Genomic DNA, 18,621 nt, shown 5'->3' on the forward strand with positions numbered 1-18,621 from the left:
CATCTTGAAAACACATCCATGACAACCAAGACAAAAGATTGTGTACCATTACTATGAACTGGACCTAAAATATCTAAAGCGATATCTTGCCAAGGACCAGAAGGTCATCTTCTTTAAATCATCGGTTGAACACAGGAACTTTTAGATTTATTCCTTAATGAACATGGAATGCAATCTCGTAACATCCGCTCAATTTCTATATCCATCCCCGGTCACCAATATGTCATACGTAATCTCTCATTACATTTGGTTAAACCCCCATGTGAAGAATGCACCAAATCAATGAGCTTTTTCCTAAGACAAGCAGGTGGAATTATTCTTGTACCCAAAATCACGATCCTTTATCAATAGGTAGTTCATTTTGCAAAATTTCCTTCTGGCATCCGATCCCTCCTTACTGCTGATCCAACCTTTCCTAATAAGTTTCATGACTTCATTCAAAGTCTCATCCAGATGCATTTCTTCACACCACCTTTTCTCAGAAATTACCTCTTGATCAATTGCACAGACCCACTCTTCACCATCTTCAAAATCTTCCTCTATAAGTTCTGACTTAGGTGTAAGGCGAGACAATACATCTGCTAGTTTGTTATCCAAACCAGGAATATATTTTATTACAAAGTTGTATTCCTGCAAGCCAATCACCCATTTAGTAATTCTGCTGGAGATTGAGTCTAGGCCCTTTTTGCTAAATATCTCAATCAAAGGTTTATGGTCAGTATGTACCTCAAATTCAACACCCCAAGAAAGTTTAAAAAAAATTTATGACCCAAAACACAGCAAGAGATTCTCTCTCCACTACTGAATATCTGGTATCAGGATCTTTGAGAGTACGTGATAAAAACATTATAGTCTGCATTCCACTGGGACCTAGTTGTTGTAAGGCTGCACCCAAGCCTTTTTCACTTGCATTGATGATGATTATAGGTTTAAATGTAGGGTTAAAACTACTGAGAGACGGAGTAGCACTCAGTTTCTCCTTAATTTCAATAAATTCTTTCTCACAAGACTCAGACCAGTCAAAGTCAACTCCCTTCTTTAACAAATGTCTCATGTTAACCACACAATCAGCAACATTTTTCACAAATTTAGCATAGTATTCTACTACACCTAAGAACTTCATGAGTTCACTTTTACATGAGGGAGAACTCATCTCTTGTATAGTGTTGATCAGATCAGACTTTGGCCTCACCCCTTCATTGGTGATATTGTGGCCTAAGTAATGTATTGAGTTTGTTCTAAACTTGTACTTCTCCGCCTTAATGGTCAAATTGTGATCACATAATTTCTCCAAAGCTTTTCTTAATCGACTATCATGCTGATTCTCATTGTCACCATATACCAAAATTTCATCCTGGTACATATAAACCCCTTGAAGACCATGAAGAAGTCTTTCCATGGCTCTCTGAAAGACCCACGAGGCCGAAAAACACTTGCAACGCCCAACAAAGCGAACAATTCATTTATATTGGGTAATGGGTATTTATCAACTACCACACATTTATTCAACTGCCTCAAATCAATGCAGAGTCTCAAATCTCCATTAGACTTCCGAGCTGCCCCAACTGGGGCCAACCATTCAGTGTCCTCAACATCCTCTATTATACCCCAATCTTTAGATTTATCAATTTCTGTTTTCATGTCATCCCTGACTAAATCAGTACATTCCTTACCGTACAACAAACGGTTATGGAGTCTTTCTTAATCATTATCTTGTGTTGGGACCCTTTGAGACACCCTAACTCATTTCTGAAGAGATTAGGATAATCTCTCTTGAGCTCAGAAACAACATTACTATCATCACTTTCAATAAGTACAGAATTACGTCCTCTTTTAACTGAATGGGCGGATCAGCATTCGGGTCTAAGCAGACTCCAAGGTCACCTTGGTGGATCCAGCTAATAATGCTATCTCCTTTCTTCGAAACATAAATCTTTCCTGAAACTAGTCTACCCCGGATATATGTCGTCACTACGCATGCTTTTACAACGCATGCCTTTACCACACAACTTTTACAACGCAAGTTGTTACAACGACTTGCTTTGGGGGGCGCTGGATAGTGAATAGTTTAATTTACTATTCCAACTCCAGTCCCCGTGGATAGTAGGGAAGGTTTTGGATAGTAAATTAAACCATTCCCTATCCTACAGCGCCCCCCAGCGCAAGTCGTTGTAACGACTTGCATTGTAAAAGTTGTGTGGTAAAGGTAGTGCGTGGTAAAAGTTGCGTTGTAAACGCTGTTTCCCGTCTACCCCTATATTCAACCAGGACCACAAAATGTACATGAAGCTTGATAGGTTCTCCTCCATAAGCCAGAGGTCTAGTATCAGTTTCCAAAAGATTTACTTTCCCCTTCAAATTTTCCACGTAACATCTACCCGAAACAATTGTTATTTTTGCACCAGAATCGAATAATGCTCTTGTGCTCGTCCCTTCAATCAAAATATTATCATAAGGACTATTCTTTTTTTTATCACCACTCACAACTTGTACAACAATTTGTCCACACTCATAATCATCCGTTCCTGATTCCCCACACTCACTGTCATATATTTCTTCTTCTTTGACTTTGTGTACAGGTCTACTTTAACATAAGGAGGTTAAATGACCTTTCTTCTTGCACTTAGAACAAGTTTCACTCAAGGCCGGACACTTCTTGTCATTTGCTAAGTGTCCTGCTTTACCACATCTCAAACACTTAGCATTGGACCATTTCACATTTGCCCTTCCATTGTCTGTTCCTGCACCCTCATGTTTATCTTTGAACATTATGTTCATCTTACTTTTGTTTTTACCTTCTTGAACATTGTAAACTTTTTCAGAATCCTTTTTTAATACGTACTTCATTGAGTATTCAATTCTTTTTGCAACACTCAGAACCTCATCTAGACCAGGCTCCTCTCGTAGCCATAACCTTCTCTGACTTTTCCCATATTAAAGCGAAACATGAACTGGTCCCGTATCCATTCGTCAGTGAGATTTGTCAAATTTTCAAGAAGATGCAAGCTTCCTCAAATATGTTATGTATCCTTCTACAGTTTCATCACTACCTTGCATTCTTTTTGCAAATTTTTAACGCTCCAAAATCGTGCTCACCTTCGGTAAATAGTGCTTATCTAATTTCTTAATACAAACTTCGTAATCATTTAAACCATTAGCCTCTTCTCCCAACAAATCAGGTAAATGGTGAAATACATCTTGGCCTTCTGCCCCTAAACAGTGCAATAACAAAGAAGATGTCCTTTCTGCACTGAGTGATGGTCCGCAAACCCTAGCGTACCTTTCAAATACCACCTTCCATTTCCTTCACTGAATAGGAGGATCACCTGAAAACCTAAGGAAGAAGGGTGCTGCAGTAACGTTTTTCATATTTAGTGCATTCAAGTGTAAATTAAATTACAAAAGTATTAATGGAGAAATGCAATAAACTACTTATCTATACTATTTAAATGTTCTTTCCAAAACAGTATAGATATATTATGCAAGAGCTGTGTGCATAAAGATTGTTAACAATAATATAAACTGATGTAGTTCTGCTGTGCACATCAGCGCATTGAACCTAGTAAATTGGCAGTTTCTTAGTTGCGTACATTACCGTAACTAGAATAATTTCCAAACCTTGCTCCCGCAACAGTTATTAAATAAAAAAAATGAAGCTCACATGCTGTGTGCATCAGTGTGAAAAGTTAATGCACAAAGATGAAATTGCCACAATGATAATTGCTTTAAATAGTGCTGTGTACACTAACGTAGGAACAAGATAACGTGTGAGTCAATACATGCTGTGCACATCAGCGTAATAAACGGACGCACCAAGAAAGCTTCATATTAATTATTAAGGCTGTTGAAGAGTGTTGGAATCAATGCATGCTGTGCGCATCAGCATAGCAAAACAGTGCGCAATGAATGTTGTGAATTGAAGAAGTTCCCAACACAAAATGGCTACCATGTTGACGTGCGTCTTGAAGTGAGAGCCTTACGCTGGTTACCGTGTGTCTTGATATGAGAGCTGTACACTGACGCCTCTCTCCATAGAGAAACCTCCTCTAAGAAGAATGGCGAACTCGAGTCTTCATGAAAACTAATACTCTGAAGAGGGTCTAAGGGAAATTTAGAGACCGGCCTAGGTTACAATCCCCAATAATACTATTCACTACAAGGAAACCTAGGGGACTTGAATGTGAGGAACAAAAGGAACCTCTGTTTAAAGCTAACAATAACTGTTAAGTTTATTGAATACCAAGGCAAACTACCTACTGATTTAAGCATTCAAACAATGCACACAGAACCAAATAGTTATTGTGGGTGAAACCAATAAACAAATATTAGATTCCCATCAAAGTCTTGTTATGATCAATACTATCATCTGGTCATCCTTCGGGGATGGCGTGTCTCTAGATCATTGAGACATTACTACCAAACCCCTGGTCGGAGTTGGATTCCGACACACAATCACTCCATGACCATTTAGTCATTGATAATGATGGGAACTAGTGCAGTGCAAAACCAATAAAAGAAAGTGTTGGAGTGGTGATTTAAAATAGGATAGAGGACAAAAGGAAGAAAACTTTAATAGAGATTGGCCTCTCCCTAATTAAAACCAGGAACAGTGCATGAAAAGACAGTTTCAAACAAATAACTGTATAGGGGCCAACATGTTTCAGCCTTAAGGGCTAGACCCTAGGCTTTCTTCAGGGCCTCTGTGGTATCTTTAATGAGGTCACTTTAAATGAATAACTCACACTTAATGTCCACACCATGAGTGTTTTGTTCCCTGGGACTATAAGTGGGTGGGTTTTGACGTCACTTTTTAGTTCGGTTAAACCTTTGTGAAATTGCCCCTGTAGTCTAAGCATTTGTGTGACCGTAATAAGCTACTAACATAATCATACTACTAGAAAAATGATGTTGCAGTAATGGCAAAGCAAAATATGGTGTTGATTTTTGAGTGACATCATTGTTTGATCACGTCTGTGGTCTAGGTTTTTGGGCGTCTGTAATAAGCTATGGACATAATCATACTACTAGCCAAATGATATTGTAAAAATGGCTAAGCAGAATATGGCGCTAATACTTGAGTGACTTCAATTTTGGTATAACCAATTATTATAATTATGAGTGTCTTGATTTTTGAGCTTCAAAACTACAAGTGGACATTTTTTAACGTCATTTTGTAGTTTTATTATATTGTCACGAGGCCGTGCTCTTAGTTTAAAGGTGGGAGTTTCGTGCCTTTTTATAATGTCTATTATGTCCCTAATCCCAGGCCTGAGGCGGAAGCCGGGTTCTGGCGGTACGTGCATTTCCAGCATCTTGCTATCTTTTTAACTTGTGTGGTGTCACGTATTACTGTATTTTAAAACTCCCTGCCACATTGCATTTTCCTTCGCGCACAGCCGATATAAACGCTGTGACGCCCTCTCTGACAGCGGCCGCCATCATCGCAGGCGTGCTTGCCGACCACGCCCCCTGAGGCCACGCCCCCCGCACAACCTATAAAAAACGCTGACTTCTAGCGTCTCACAGAATCCCTAATCCCAGGCCTGAGGCGGAAGCCGGGTTCTGGCGGTACGTGCATTTCCAGCATCTTGCTATCTTTTTAACTTGTGTGGTGTCACGTATTACTGTATTTTAAAACTCCCTGCCACATGGCATTTTCCTTCGCGCACAGCCGATATAAACGCTGTGACGCCCTCTCGGACAGCGGCCGGCATCATCGCAGGTGTGCTTGCCGACCACGCCCCCTGAGGCCACGCCCCCCGCACAACCTATAAAAAACGCTGACTTCTAGCGTCTCACAGAATCCCTAATCCCAGGCCTGAGGCGGAAGCCGGGTTCTGGCGGTACGTGCATTTCCAACATCTTGCTATCTTTTTAACTTGTGTGGTGTCACGTATTACTGTATTTTAAAACTCCCTGCCACATTGCATTTTCCTTCGTGCACAGCCGATATAAACGCTGTGACGCCCTCTCTGACAGCGGCCGCCATCATCGCAGGCGTGCTTGCCGACCACGCCCCCTGAGGCCACGCCCTCCTCTCCTTGATATGTGCATGCATAGGAAGCGCAGCGGGAGCGCCGTTTGCGCGCCGAAGGCGCGCCTAAGGCAAGCCCGTCTGGGCCCGTCCGGGCCCGGACGGACCCAGGCCCAGGGACTCTGCCAGATCCACCTCCCAGTCGTCTGACGTACCTAGAAGACACGTTACGGGAGCTCCGACCCGAAAAAAACCTTGGCTGTCGATATATTCACGATGCAGGTAAACCCTTTACAAGCTGCACGCGTTGCTACCCATCCACTCAGACCACAGCCAACCCCAGCCTACAGCTGGGTCTTCTCAACTGTCGTTCCCTCCCCAAGCATGCTCTTGAAATCAACGAGATGATCCAAGACCAAGGCCTGGATGCATTATTTCTAACAGAAACCTGGCTCTCTGACAGCACCGATGCGGATGCTGTCTCCGCCCTCCCCCCAGGGTACCTCATCCAAACCCTCCATAGACCAAGAGGAAGAGGAGGCGGGTTGGCCATAATCTACCGGGAACATCTCACCTGCAGAACCAGTGACGCCCAAATTGATGACTCCGAAAGTTGTCAATTTTCCCTTCAAACCTCCCCGACGCACTCCCTCTCGGGACTCCTGATCTACCGGCCCCCAGGTACTCTTGGGAAATTTCTCAATGCAGTCACCGAAACGGCTTCTCAACTAGCCGCCTCCGTTTCCAACTTTCTCATCGTTGGCGACTTGAACCTCCACTTTACAGACCCCACTGACCGGTCTGCCTCTGACCTGCTAGCGGACCTTTTGTCACTTAATATCAGGTTGGTCAATAACGAGCCCACCCACGACAAAGGACACCTGCTAGATCCCGTCCTCACTAATGCCAATATCACCACCAGTCCACCTTTGCCACTGCCTTGGACGGATCACCTTTTAGTCCCCATTTCATGGGAGGCCCCCACTGTTACCACCCAGCCTACGAAAATCAAGGTCACTGACAGACGATGGCACAAACTCATACCATCAGAATGGTCGGAAACCCTCTCCAACACTACCCCGGCGCTTTCCTCCGACGCCATAACGGCCGATGAACAGTTTCACTCCTGGATCACCTCCTCTCTGGACACCCTTATCCCCATAACCGCCACCCTCAGACACAACAAACGTATACCCTCAGCCCCTTGGTACACTCCAGAGCTCAAGTCGCTACGGCAGGACTGTAAAAAAGCTGAACGATCATGGAGGAAGGAAAAATCCAACGCCAATAAGAACGCCTACTCCACCTCCTTATCAGCTTACAAATCTTTGATCAACAAAACAAAAAGTCGATTCTTTCAGGAACGGATCGAGAAAGCAGCCTGTTCAAGCAAAGAAACCTATACCATCCTGAAAGAACTTCTTAAGGTCCCCGACCCCGCACCTAGAAATCCCCCAGATCCAAAGGCAGATCAGGAAAAATGTCACCAGCTAGCCAGCTTCTTTCAAGAAAAAATCCAAAGAATTCTTGACTCCATCCCCTCAACTAATCCGAGCGACACTGACGATCCCCCCGACACTGCGATCGGTCCACGCCTAACCTCCTGGGGACAAATGACTAACGAAAATGTAGAGAATACGCTCAAATCCATCAAAAGCGGATCTCCTAGGGACCCCGCACCGCTACGAACCCTCAAAGAAGTCGCTCCCATCATCATCCCCCCCTTCACCCATCTGATTAACGCTTCTTTTCAACAGGGAGTCGTCCCCCCTAGTTGGAAAGCGGCAGTCGTTAAGGCGCTGCTAAAAAAACCCTCCTTGGACCCAGCTGAACTGGCCAACTACCGACCAATATCCCTCCTCCCCGGGACCAGCAAGGTCACCGAGAAACTGGTGAATAAGAAACTCTCCCAGTTTCTTGAATCCAATAATCTGCTAAAGAATTCGCAGACAGGTTTCTGCCCAGGACAGGGCACTGACATCGCCCTCCTGGCAGCAGTGGAGGAGGCCAGAGTGCTCTTGGACGAGGGCGGATCAGTGGCAGTGATCCTCCTCGACCTAAGCGCGGCCTTCAACACCGTCAACCACCAACTCCTGGTCAAACGGCTCAAGAAGGTAGGAATAGAAGGCACTGCTCTATCCTGGCTTTCCTCCTTTCTGGCCCAACGCTCCTTCCAGATCTGGGAGAATAACACCCGCTCCTCCGACACACCCCTCAAATGTGGAGTGCCTCAGGGTTCCTCCCTGAGCCCCACATTGTTTAACATCTATATGTCCCCATTGGAGGAGGTCGTCACCCCGTTCGGAGTGAGCATTGTCAGTTATGCGGATGACACACAACTAGTTGTCTCCCTTTCCCACCCTAGTCAACAGCCTGCGGACCTATTTAACTGCTTGACGTAGATCCAAGAGTGGATGAATAACTCAGCCTTAAAGCTGAATGGTTCTAAAACTGACATTCTCCTTCTGGGTCAGAAAGGACTCACCTTCCCTTTGAACATCTGGCCACCCTGTTTGGGACCCCCCCCTGCCCCCAAACAGGAAGTAAAAAGCCTGGGAGTATGGATTGAAACAGACCTTTCATTCACCACGCAGGCCAAAAAAGTAGCAGGCACCTGCTTCGGGCTACTCAAATCGATGAGAAAGATCCTGCCCCTTCTCCCACCCACATCGCAAAGACTTCTCATCCAAGGCCTCATACTGTCCAGGCTTGACTATAGCAATGCTATATACCTGGGCGCACCCAAAGCAACCCTAAACAGACTACAGAAAATTCAAAATGCTGCCGTCCGGATCCTCTCACACACCCCTGCCAGAACTTCAGCCAAACCTGCTCTGAAGCTCCTTCACTGGCTCCCAGTAAGGGAACGAGTAATATTCAAAGCCTTAAGCCTGGCCCATAGACTACTGCAGAATCAGGGCCCCCCCATTCTGAGGAAATTTATACAACCGTATAAAGCCCCTAGATCCCTCCGATCGGACAAGGAGTCCCTCATCATCCTGCCGAGATTCAAGAAAGCCCGCACGGGTGGAAGACGTTTCTCGATCCACACAGCTCGCCTATGGAACGCTCTCCCCCGAGACCTGAGGAAAGAACCGAACTACCTGCGATTCAGGAAACGACTCAAAACTCACTTATTCCCTTAATTTTTAACCACTTCTGTTTAAAACTGCTGTCCCCCCCCTTTTCTCACCCCGACCCCTCAGGTGTAGGGATTCTTAGCGCTGGGATACCTCAGGGTGACTACGCGCTCTATAAAAATTTTTAATAATAATAATAATAATAATAATGTTAGAAACAAAAGCATACCACCATGAGGATGTTGTTAGCGGGATAGTAAAGGAGATTTTTTCTACATTTGAGACCAAGTGCTGCATGGTGACCGCTGTTTGGAGGCATTGGAACTACAGAAAGACGTATGTTGACGTCATCCGGTAGTTCCTAGGGTCTCGCAAGACGACGCTCGTGACATCTACCGATACTAAACTGAAAATGTGCAATATCGAATCGTCTATACACACAGGAGCAATTTACTCTATACAGCACTAGGAGTGAAAGTTAAACTACATGGTGAGTTTTTACCCTTGTTCGTTTTTACGCCAAGTGCTGCATTGGGACCATCGTTGTTGAGCATTGGAACTACAGAAAGACGTATGATGACGTCATCCTGTAGTTCCTAAGGCCTCGCGAGATGACGCTCGCAACAGCTACGCGATGCCTAACTGAGTATGTGCAATATTCATCGAGCCGCTTCTATACATCGGAGCGACTCACTCTAGACAATACCAGAATGAAACTTGAACTATATGGTGAGCCTTTACCCTTGTTCGTTTTTATCAAAGCTTTTTGACCAATGTTCTCTCTGGGCATAGAACTACAACTCGAAAAGGAGTGATGTCATTCAGTAGTTCATGAAAACTCGCGAGATTACGTTCGCAGAGCTATTTGGAAGTTCCATTGAACTCATAGTGAGGCTATTGGTTGCTATCTAGGATGCCATATTTGAATATTATTTTGAGAGCTGGTGATTGGAGCATTCTTTTTATTGGCATCAGCTATTAGTAATTCATGCTCTAAGGCCTCATTGGACAATATGTCTAAACAGTACCTATTTAAAGCACTGGCAGTTGTCCATTCCTTGCCTCCCCCTGACTCAGGATCTGCCAGAGGCAATGACGGACTGGTAGGCAAAGTTTCTTTCCTGCTGATTTTTCCTAGTTTTTTCCTAGTTCTATTAGAGGAGAATCCCTTTTGCTTTAGGATCTTGATTCTTCTCATGGAACTCAATTAAAAGAATGGTTTTTCATATCTACAGCCTTCTAAATTTGGATTGGAGATGGCTCTCCTATTTTTTCAAAATACCCCTTTTTTTAAATATAGCAAATTTTGGGGTCCTTCCTCATTGGGTGAGCCTTTTGTACTGATGAGAGGTTAAATGGGTTACTCAATGATGTGAGCGTAATATTTGGTGGCTACACAATAAACTATAAGGAGCAGCAATAATAGTTCCGTGGTTTATGCCATGACACTTCTGTCCTCTCACTTCTAGAGCGGGGCCTCCAAATTCCTGAGCCTGGTCCAGGAGAGGTGAGGTCTGGTCTCCGGTCTATCCAGGTGAGTGACATTTACTTTTTACTTCTTACCTAAAATTAGTCAAGAGCATCAAACTCTCACACAGTTTATCATATGGTTTTGTTTTTTTCAGGTGTGAGACACTTGTGGATTGACACTGAGAAAAGAATAACTAGTTCCGGTCATACATATCCTTTTTGTATAGTTTAATCACTATTCTCTTTGAATAAACACATGCAGTAGCATAAAAATTGAAGAACAGAGGCCCTGAAGAAAGCCTAGGGTCTTGCCCTTAAGGTTGAAATATGTTGGCCCCTATACAGTTATTTGTTTGAAACTGTCTTTTCATGCACTGTTCCTGGTTTTAATTAGGAAGAGGCCAATCTCTATTAAAGTTTTCTTCCTTTTGTCCTCTATCCTATTTTAAATCACCACTCCAACTTTTTTTTTATTGGTTTTGCACTGCACTAGTTCCCATCATTATCAATGACTACATGGTCCTGGAGTGATTGTGGGTCGGAACCCAACTCCAACCGGGGGTTTGTTAGTAACGTCTCAATGATCTAGAGACACACCATCCCCGAAGGATGACCAGATGATAGTATTGATCATAACAAGACTTTGATGGGAATCCAATACTTGTTTATTAGTTTCCCCCACAATCACTATTTGGTTCTGTGTGCATTGTTTGAATGCTTAAATCAGTAGGTAGTTTGCCTTGGTATTCGATAAACTTAACAGTTATCGTTAGCTTTAAACAGAGGTTCCTTTTGTTCCTCACATTCAAGACCACTAGGTTTTCTTGTAGTGAACTTGAGTCTTCACCATGCTCAGAGTTCGAACATAAACACCAGAAAAATGACGAACTTGAGACACTGGGCTCCGCGCTCAAACCATATACATCAGATAACGATGACGTTTATATTCAAGTCAGGCCAAAATTCCCAATAAACGAAGTTGTTCTCCTTAGTATTTTCCTTTAATAGTGTAGCTGTAACTGTAACTTTCAATCGCCAATTCCCTTTTTTTTTTAAAATGCTTGAGATTAATACAGCACCGCAGTGAGTCATTCACATTAGAAACTTAAAAGTGAAACTCAAAGGTTTAAAATCCTCCAATTTTAAACGATGATGACACGTCCTTCTTCAGCTTTACTTTGTTATCAGATAACTTGCAATTCTTTACTTTGTTATCGTTTAACTTGCACTTCCTTCTGATTTGACAACTTATATTTTAAGAAATGACACGGAGATTTCACAAGTCTATATAAACTATTTCAAAAATTTCTCCATATTTTCGATGAAATATATATATAGGATGAGCCTGCACTGATAAAAACACCAAGATAGCAGATTATGAAGAATTTTGGGATCAGAAAAGGTATTAGTGTGGCGATGCTCCCAATCCTTAATGTATACGCAATTAAATAACTTCTTAAACTTCAAAAATCTTTAACCTTCCATAAATAGTCTTCAGTTAATGATCCAGATAGGTAATTATCACTTAGAATTTACCTTGAAATTAAGTTGTCCTTAAATGAAGGGAAGAGAAAACAAAGCTTTCTCACCAACCTTCTGTGTTGAGATTCTTGATGAAGATGCCGACTACGTCAGTGAAGCAGGTTGAATCATGAAACTGGACTCAGGTATACAGTTTCCTATTAAGTTTACTCCATCAAGAAATCCCATCCATCAACCAGCAGGTCTGGCATCAACTGACCAGGTTTACTTATAAACCCTCTGAGTGAATGTCATGACCTCGGTCAATGACACATTACACATTCTGTATATGACATATCTGGATTCTACACTAAAGCATCATATGCAGAGAAGAAGGCAGAATACCACAGAATTGTTATTTTTATATTTGTAGTTTGATTTCCTTCAGTGGAGTTTCATAGAGGGATCCTTTCAAATACTTTTGAAGCAAGAAGGTTAGAGGCTGATTTGCCCAAGTTGTGTGTGGTTGTGGTTCGGGTTTGTAGCGATAGGGTGGTGAACAGGGGATTAAACTCATTTCATTGGTGGGGATGTTGCTATCTAGGGAGATGTTGGATGGGTGGGAAGGTTGCTTTAGAAAACAGCAGACCTGGGAGAGATACATTTCAAGAAATCATTTGGCATTGGGTGAAATACTATGGATAAAACTATTGTTAATGTAAGATTATTTACTTTGGATGTCAATTATTTAAGAGTTTGAGGTGGTGGGTGTTCCTTTCAGTTCAGTTAAAAAGAATTATTCGGGTACACAAAGTATCCAAAAACACAACATATACAGTAAGACAAATAAATACATTAAAAAATGTATTCGGGTACACAAAGTATCCATAAAAGCACAACATATACAATAAGACAAATAAATACATAATAAAATGTAATACATAAAAGCAATCATTTAAAAAGATGTCACTACCTTTTGTGCGGTCACAACACATAGCAGCTTAGTCAATTGGTCCAACCTATTCAGTATTCATAGAACTACGGGCTCGCACTGCTGTTCTCAAAACAGTGCCTACATTAAAAATGTCCTCTTCATCAGGAAGTTGGTATAACAAACATATTAACAGCAACCTTATAATCATTAATATTATGCCTTTTTAAAAGGGGAAGTTAAAATGCTTGGTGTACATTGAGTAAAAGCCACAAAAGAAAATAAAGTGCAGTGTTCATTGCCCTGATCTCCTATCACAAGGACAAGGTGTTTAATCAAGATTTCTTTGGAAGCTCAATGAAAAGCATAATACATATTTAATTGTTCAAGACCTATGGTGAAACAATAAACTGCGCTCCCAGCGACCCATTGGTCAAAAAAGATACCTTGTGAATGGAATATATCTTATCATCTCCAGATGGTCAGCAACAGTCAACTTCCTCCTCTCCGTAGTCATTCTTTCACAGTGGGCAAAATCGCACAGAACTTGCTGTAAATGTTTTTTACTAATGCAAATGAAGCCTCAAGGTCCATAAATACATGCTGGTAAGCAGTATGCGCAGACCATGAACTTGTGGCATCAAAAGTTAATCCTAAAGAGGGAACAATCCTAGTGCATTGTAGTTTGTTCTCGCCAATCGGAAGGGTGGACAACTGGTGTTTTCTAGGGCCACAGGCCATGCATAAGATTTAGCATAATTCATTTGCAGATCTAAGTCCCCCATAAAGTCCACAAATCCACATACTAGGAGGCGCAGAGCTCTTGGTGTACATGCCATCAGCAAGGCGTCATCCGCATATAAAAGGGAAGGAAGAGGGTAGCCTTTAACTTTCAGGACATCAGGAGTAATAGTAATTTGACTGGTGTGAAGATTAATAACATATACAATAATTAAAAGCTGGACTAAAACACACCCCTGTCTTACTCCGCAAAAAAACTCCTATATCTTTAGAAACCCCCCAGTGAGTAGTGATTTTAACTCTTGCCTTCATGTCCCTGTGCAACAGTTGCGGCCGGTGGTGGGAGTGCTGCCGGGCCCTGACGTGGGTCGGGGGGGGGGTAGTAAACTCCAGAATATGGCCACACACTGGTAAGTACACAAACAAATAAATTAAACAAATTTTGTTGAGCGCAATTCATCGGCAAATGCACCACGGGCTGCTACTGCTGTGCAAATAAGCTAAAAAGTGCATCAGTACTTCATCCATCCCACATATGAGAAGGTTTGACCACAGCTTTGAATGGTTTACATAGTCAAGCGCTGAGGTCAAATCCAGGAATGCCAGATACAAGGGAGATTGCCTGGCACAGTATACTTCCGAATAATGAGGGTCAAATTTAAACATTGCTTTATTGTACCAACCCGGCTTCTAAATCCATATTCACAAGGGTATAGGATGAACTTCACCTCTGCCCAATCCCTAATACTGTTTTACAGACCACTTCCTAAATTGTTTAATGTTGTGTCAAATAAGGAAATGGGCCTATAACGTCCCAGTTGAATTCGGTCACCCTTTTTAAAAATAGGACTATAATGGTGACTGACAATGAGGTCAGCAATGGAGAAATGGCAGGATTATTAAAAACATTTGTTCATAATGGTTCCCAGATTTCAGGATTATGCTTAATAAGATCAATTGGGACCCCATCCCGACCCGGGGCCTTCCCACCAATAGGATCACTGAAATATTATCGAGAGACAGAATATCGACCATCAAGAATATCGTTGACAAAATATAGACTGACAAAATATCGAGTTTCTATCTACAAACAGGTAAGTACAAAAATATTGAGTTAAAAATATTGTTTACAAAAATATAGTTATAAAAAATATAGACTTTACTAAAAACAATGTTATTTAAATTAATATTAAAAATTAATTAGTAAAATATACTTAAAAATACTTAAATTAACGTATAATAATTAAATAATTAATGAAGGTAAAAAAAATGTTATTCATATTTCTAAAAACATATATATAGTAACAAAATATAATTAAATAATAGCCAATATTATTAACGTACAATAACAAAAGTGTAAAAATTACTATTCCCACTCCAAAGAGTGCAAGCATAGGGTAAGCGTTGGATAGTGTAGGGGTTAAAATTACTATTCCCGCTCCACTGGGTGCAACAGTAGGGAAAGCGTTGGATAGCGAAGGGGTAAAAATTACTATTCCCACTCCAAAGAGTGCAACAGTAGGGAAAGTGTTGGATAGCGTAGGTGTTAAAATTACTATTCCCACTCCAGTGAGTGCAACAGTAGGGAAAGGGTTGGATAGCGTAGGGGTAAAAATTACTATTCCCACTCCAGTGGGTGCAACAATAGGGAAAGCGTCCGATAGCGTAGGGGTTAAAATTACTATTCCCACTCCAAAGAGTGGACTAGTAGGGAAAGCGTTGGATAGCGTAGGGGTTAAAATTACTATTCCCACTCCAGTGGGTGCAACAGTAGGGAAAGCGTTGGATAGCGTAGGGGTAAAAATTAATATTCCCAATCCAGTGGATGCAACAGTAGGGAAAGTGTTGGATCGCGTAGGGGTTAAAATTACTATTACCACTCCAGTGGGTGCAACAGTAGGGAAAGCGTTGGATAGCGTAGGGGTAAAAATTACTATTCCCACTCCAAAGAGTGCAACAGTAGGGAAAGCGTAGGATAGCGTAGGGGTTAAAATTACTATTCCCACTCCAGTGGGTGCAACAGTAGGGAAAGTGTTGGATAGCGTAGGGGTTACAATTACTATTCCCACTCCAAAGAGTGCAACAGTAGGGAAAGCGTTGGATAGCGTAGGGGTAAAAATTACTATTCCCACTCCAGTGGATGCAACAGTAGGGAAAGCGTTGGATAGCGTAGGGGTTAAAATTACTATTCCCACTCCAGAGAATACAACATTAGGGAAAGTAAATATTTCATATATCATTCAAAAATCTTAAAATGAATATCTATTAATATTTAATTAAAAATAAATAAAAATGTTATCTAATATAATAATTAATATATAAAAATTACTAATTAACAATAAGTATTTCAATTAATCACCTATTAATACAAATTAATTAAACAATAACAATTACCTATTTAATAATTTAAAATTAATTTACAAATATTTCCCAAAAAATAAATTTTAATTAATGTAATTATTTAATTAAATATTAATAAATTACTTCCCACCCTATTCCCCTATAAACCCACAACCCGCTACAGAAATTAAATTAGTAAAATTTACATAATTACCAATTAATCAATTAATAAACATTATTTAACAATTATAATTAAATTAATTAACACATATCAATTAATAAACAATTAATTACCAATTACTATCAATGAATACATTTACATATTTAATTAAGTATAATTAAATTACTTCCCACCCTATTCCCCTATAAACCCACAACCCACTACAAAATTAAATTAGTAACATTTACATAATTACCAATTAATCAATTAATAATAATTATTGTCCAATTACAATTAAATTAATTAACAATTAATTACAAATTATTATCAATAAATTATAATAATATAAACTTTATTCGGATTATTACAGTCCATAAAAGCAGTACAATTAAAAAAATCTTCAATGAGATCTGTTTACAAATTACTTAGAAACAGCAAAAAAGAATTTCGGTAATATATACAGTACTATTATAATTTAAAGGTTTTTCCTATGTCTGTATATACATTTCAGAAAATTAAGGACATGGTAACATGTGGCTTCGGTGTCCAAAAGCTGCAAGCTCAACATGGCTGCTCTACATTGTCTGAGACCCCAAGATTTTAAAAGGGTCAGTAGCCAGAGTTTGCGGTGTTCCTGATAAAATTTACAGAACAGGACTGTATGAAGAGTGGATTGACCTGATATCCCATCACATGGACATGGAGGTGGATTTAGGTCCCAAACGTTTGGTGTTGGGCAGACTACCAGTTTATGAAATATGTTCAGTCTGAATCTTATCAGGAGAAATCGATCAAAGGTACCAATGTCAAGGTTTAAATAGGGCTGCATTGAAAGGGTAGATTGAACCAGCATGGCATGCTGTGCCGACTGTTTCCCAGCTTCTGCCTGGAGTCTCAAGTTAGTCAAATGATCCAACGCACGCTTTTTTAAGTTATCGTTTGAAAGTTCTCCAATTTTTTCGGGATTAAGATAATATTTTTCTATTCCAAGGTCGCAAAGAAAGGTCCGAATATAGGCCAGCCATTTAATTTTTAGAACGTAATCCAGAGACATTGCATCCGCCAATATTGTTTTTGTGAGGTCGTTTTTATCTGATGCCCAAATACGTCGCCAGAGAAGAAGTGGTTGGATTTTGGCAAGATCTTCAATGTATGGTGCCCCTAATTCTAAGTGGCAGGCGTAAACAGATGAAGTTTTGGGAGCAGATAGGATGAATCTGAAAAAGTTATTTTCTGCGATTTGCAGAGAGGTGACATCCGTGTATCCCCATAGTCCTGCTCCATATAAAGCTGTAGATTGACACTTGGCTTTATATATGGTTATCAGTTCCCTGGGCGGACGTTTACCTAATTTTTGGGAAAACGACACCAATGCGGCTAGTGCTCTTTTAAAACAATGTTTTCTGGCTTCTACTGCTGGTTTCCAGGAGAGTTTGTTGTCTATCATAACCCCCAAATAACAGTATTCGTTTGTTGAGTCAATTTTTTGACTGTCGAGGTAGATAGAGTTTTGCTGTTTTTTCCCGACCCCAGCCTTCATTACGAAAGTCTTTTTCACATTTATATGGAGGTCAAGAGTTCTCATAAATTGGGAATATCTATTAAGGGACCTTTGGAGTTCACGGGGAGTTTGTGCGAGGAGGACGGCGTCATCCGCATACAGCAGAGCGGGGATCGGGCGATGTTTGGCCAATGGGAGGTCACGGGCACCCTTTAGTAGCTCAACCTCCAAGTTGTTGGTATAGAGGGAGAAAAGGAAGGGTGCCAGGACACATCCTTGTCTGACCCCACGCTCTACTGTGAAGGACGCCGTCAATTCTCCCTTTATCCAGTAGCGAACTCTTGCGGATGGGTTGGAATAGAGTTCCCTTAAAAAGTTCAGGAGTGGTGGGTCTACCCCCATCTGTGCTAAAAGGGACCACAATTTTGTGTGGGAGACGCAGTCGAAAGCCGCAGACAGATCAACATAGGTCATATAAAGTTTTGCTTTCTTTGCATGCACATATTTTCCGAAGATTATTGATAAATTTAGGGCTTGTTCCACGGTACCTAATCCTTTTCTGAATCCGAATTGGAGGTCGGATAAAATGCCTTTTTCTTCCGCCCAGTCCTGAAGTCTTTCTAAAATCACTCTTCCTGCTATTTTTCCCAATGAGTCCAACAGGGAAATTGGGCGATAGCAGGCGGGGTCCATACGATTACCTTTTTTAAAAATCGGCACCATGATGGACCTAGTCCAAGACTCCAGGATTCCTATTTTTGCTGTAGCGGTGCAGACCCTTGTTAGAATTGGTGCCCAAAGTTCTGTTTGATATTTAAAAAGGTCTGCCGGGACGCCATCCGGCCCTGGAGCTTTTCCTTTTTTGGTAGAGTTCAATGCCACAAGAATCTCAGGAATTTCAAAATTTATATCTATAGGGTATGGTAAGAGTGTTTTTTTCTCTTCTTCCAGCTCTTGGTCAGG

The sequence above is a fragment of the Lissotriton vulgaris genome, chromosome 6, assembly GCF_964263255.1.
Source record: "Lissotriton vulgaris chromosome 6, aLisVul1.2, whole genome shotgun sequence".
NCBI lineage: Eukaryota > Metazoa > Chordata > Amphibia > Caudata > Salamandridae > Lissotriton > Lissotriton vulgaris.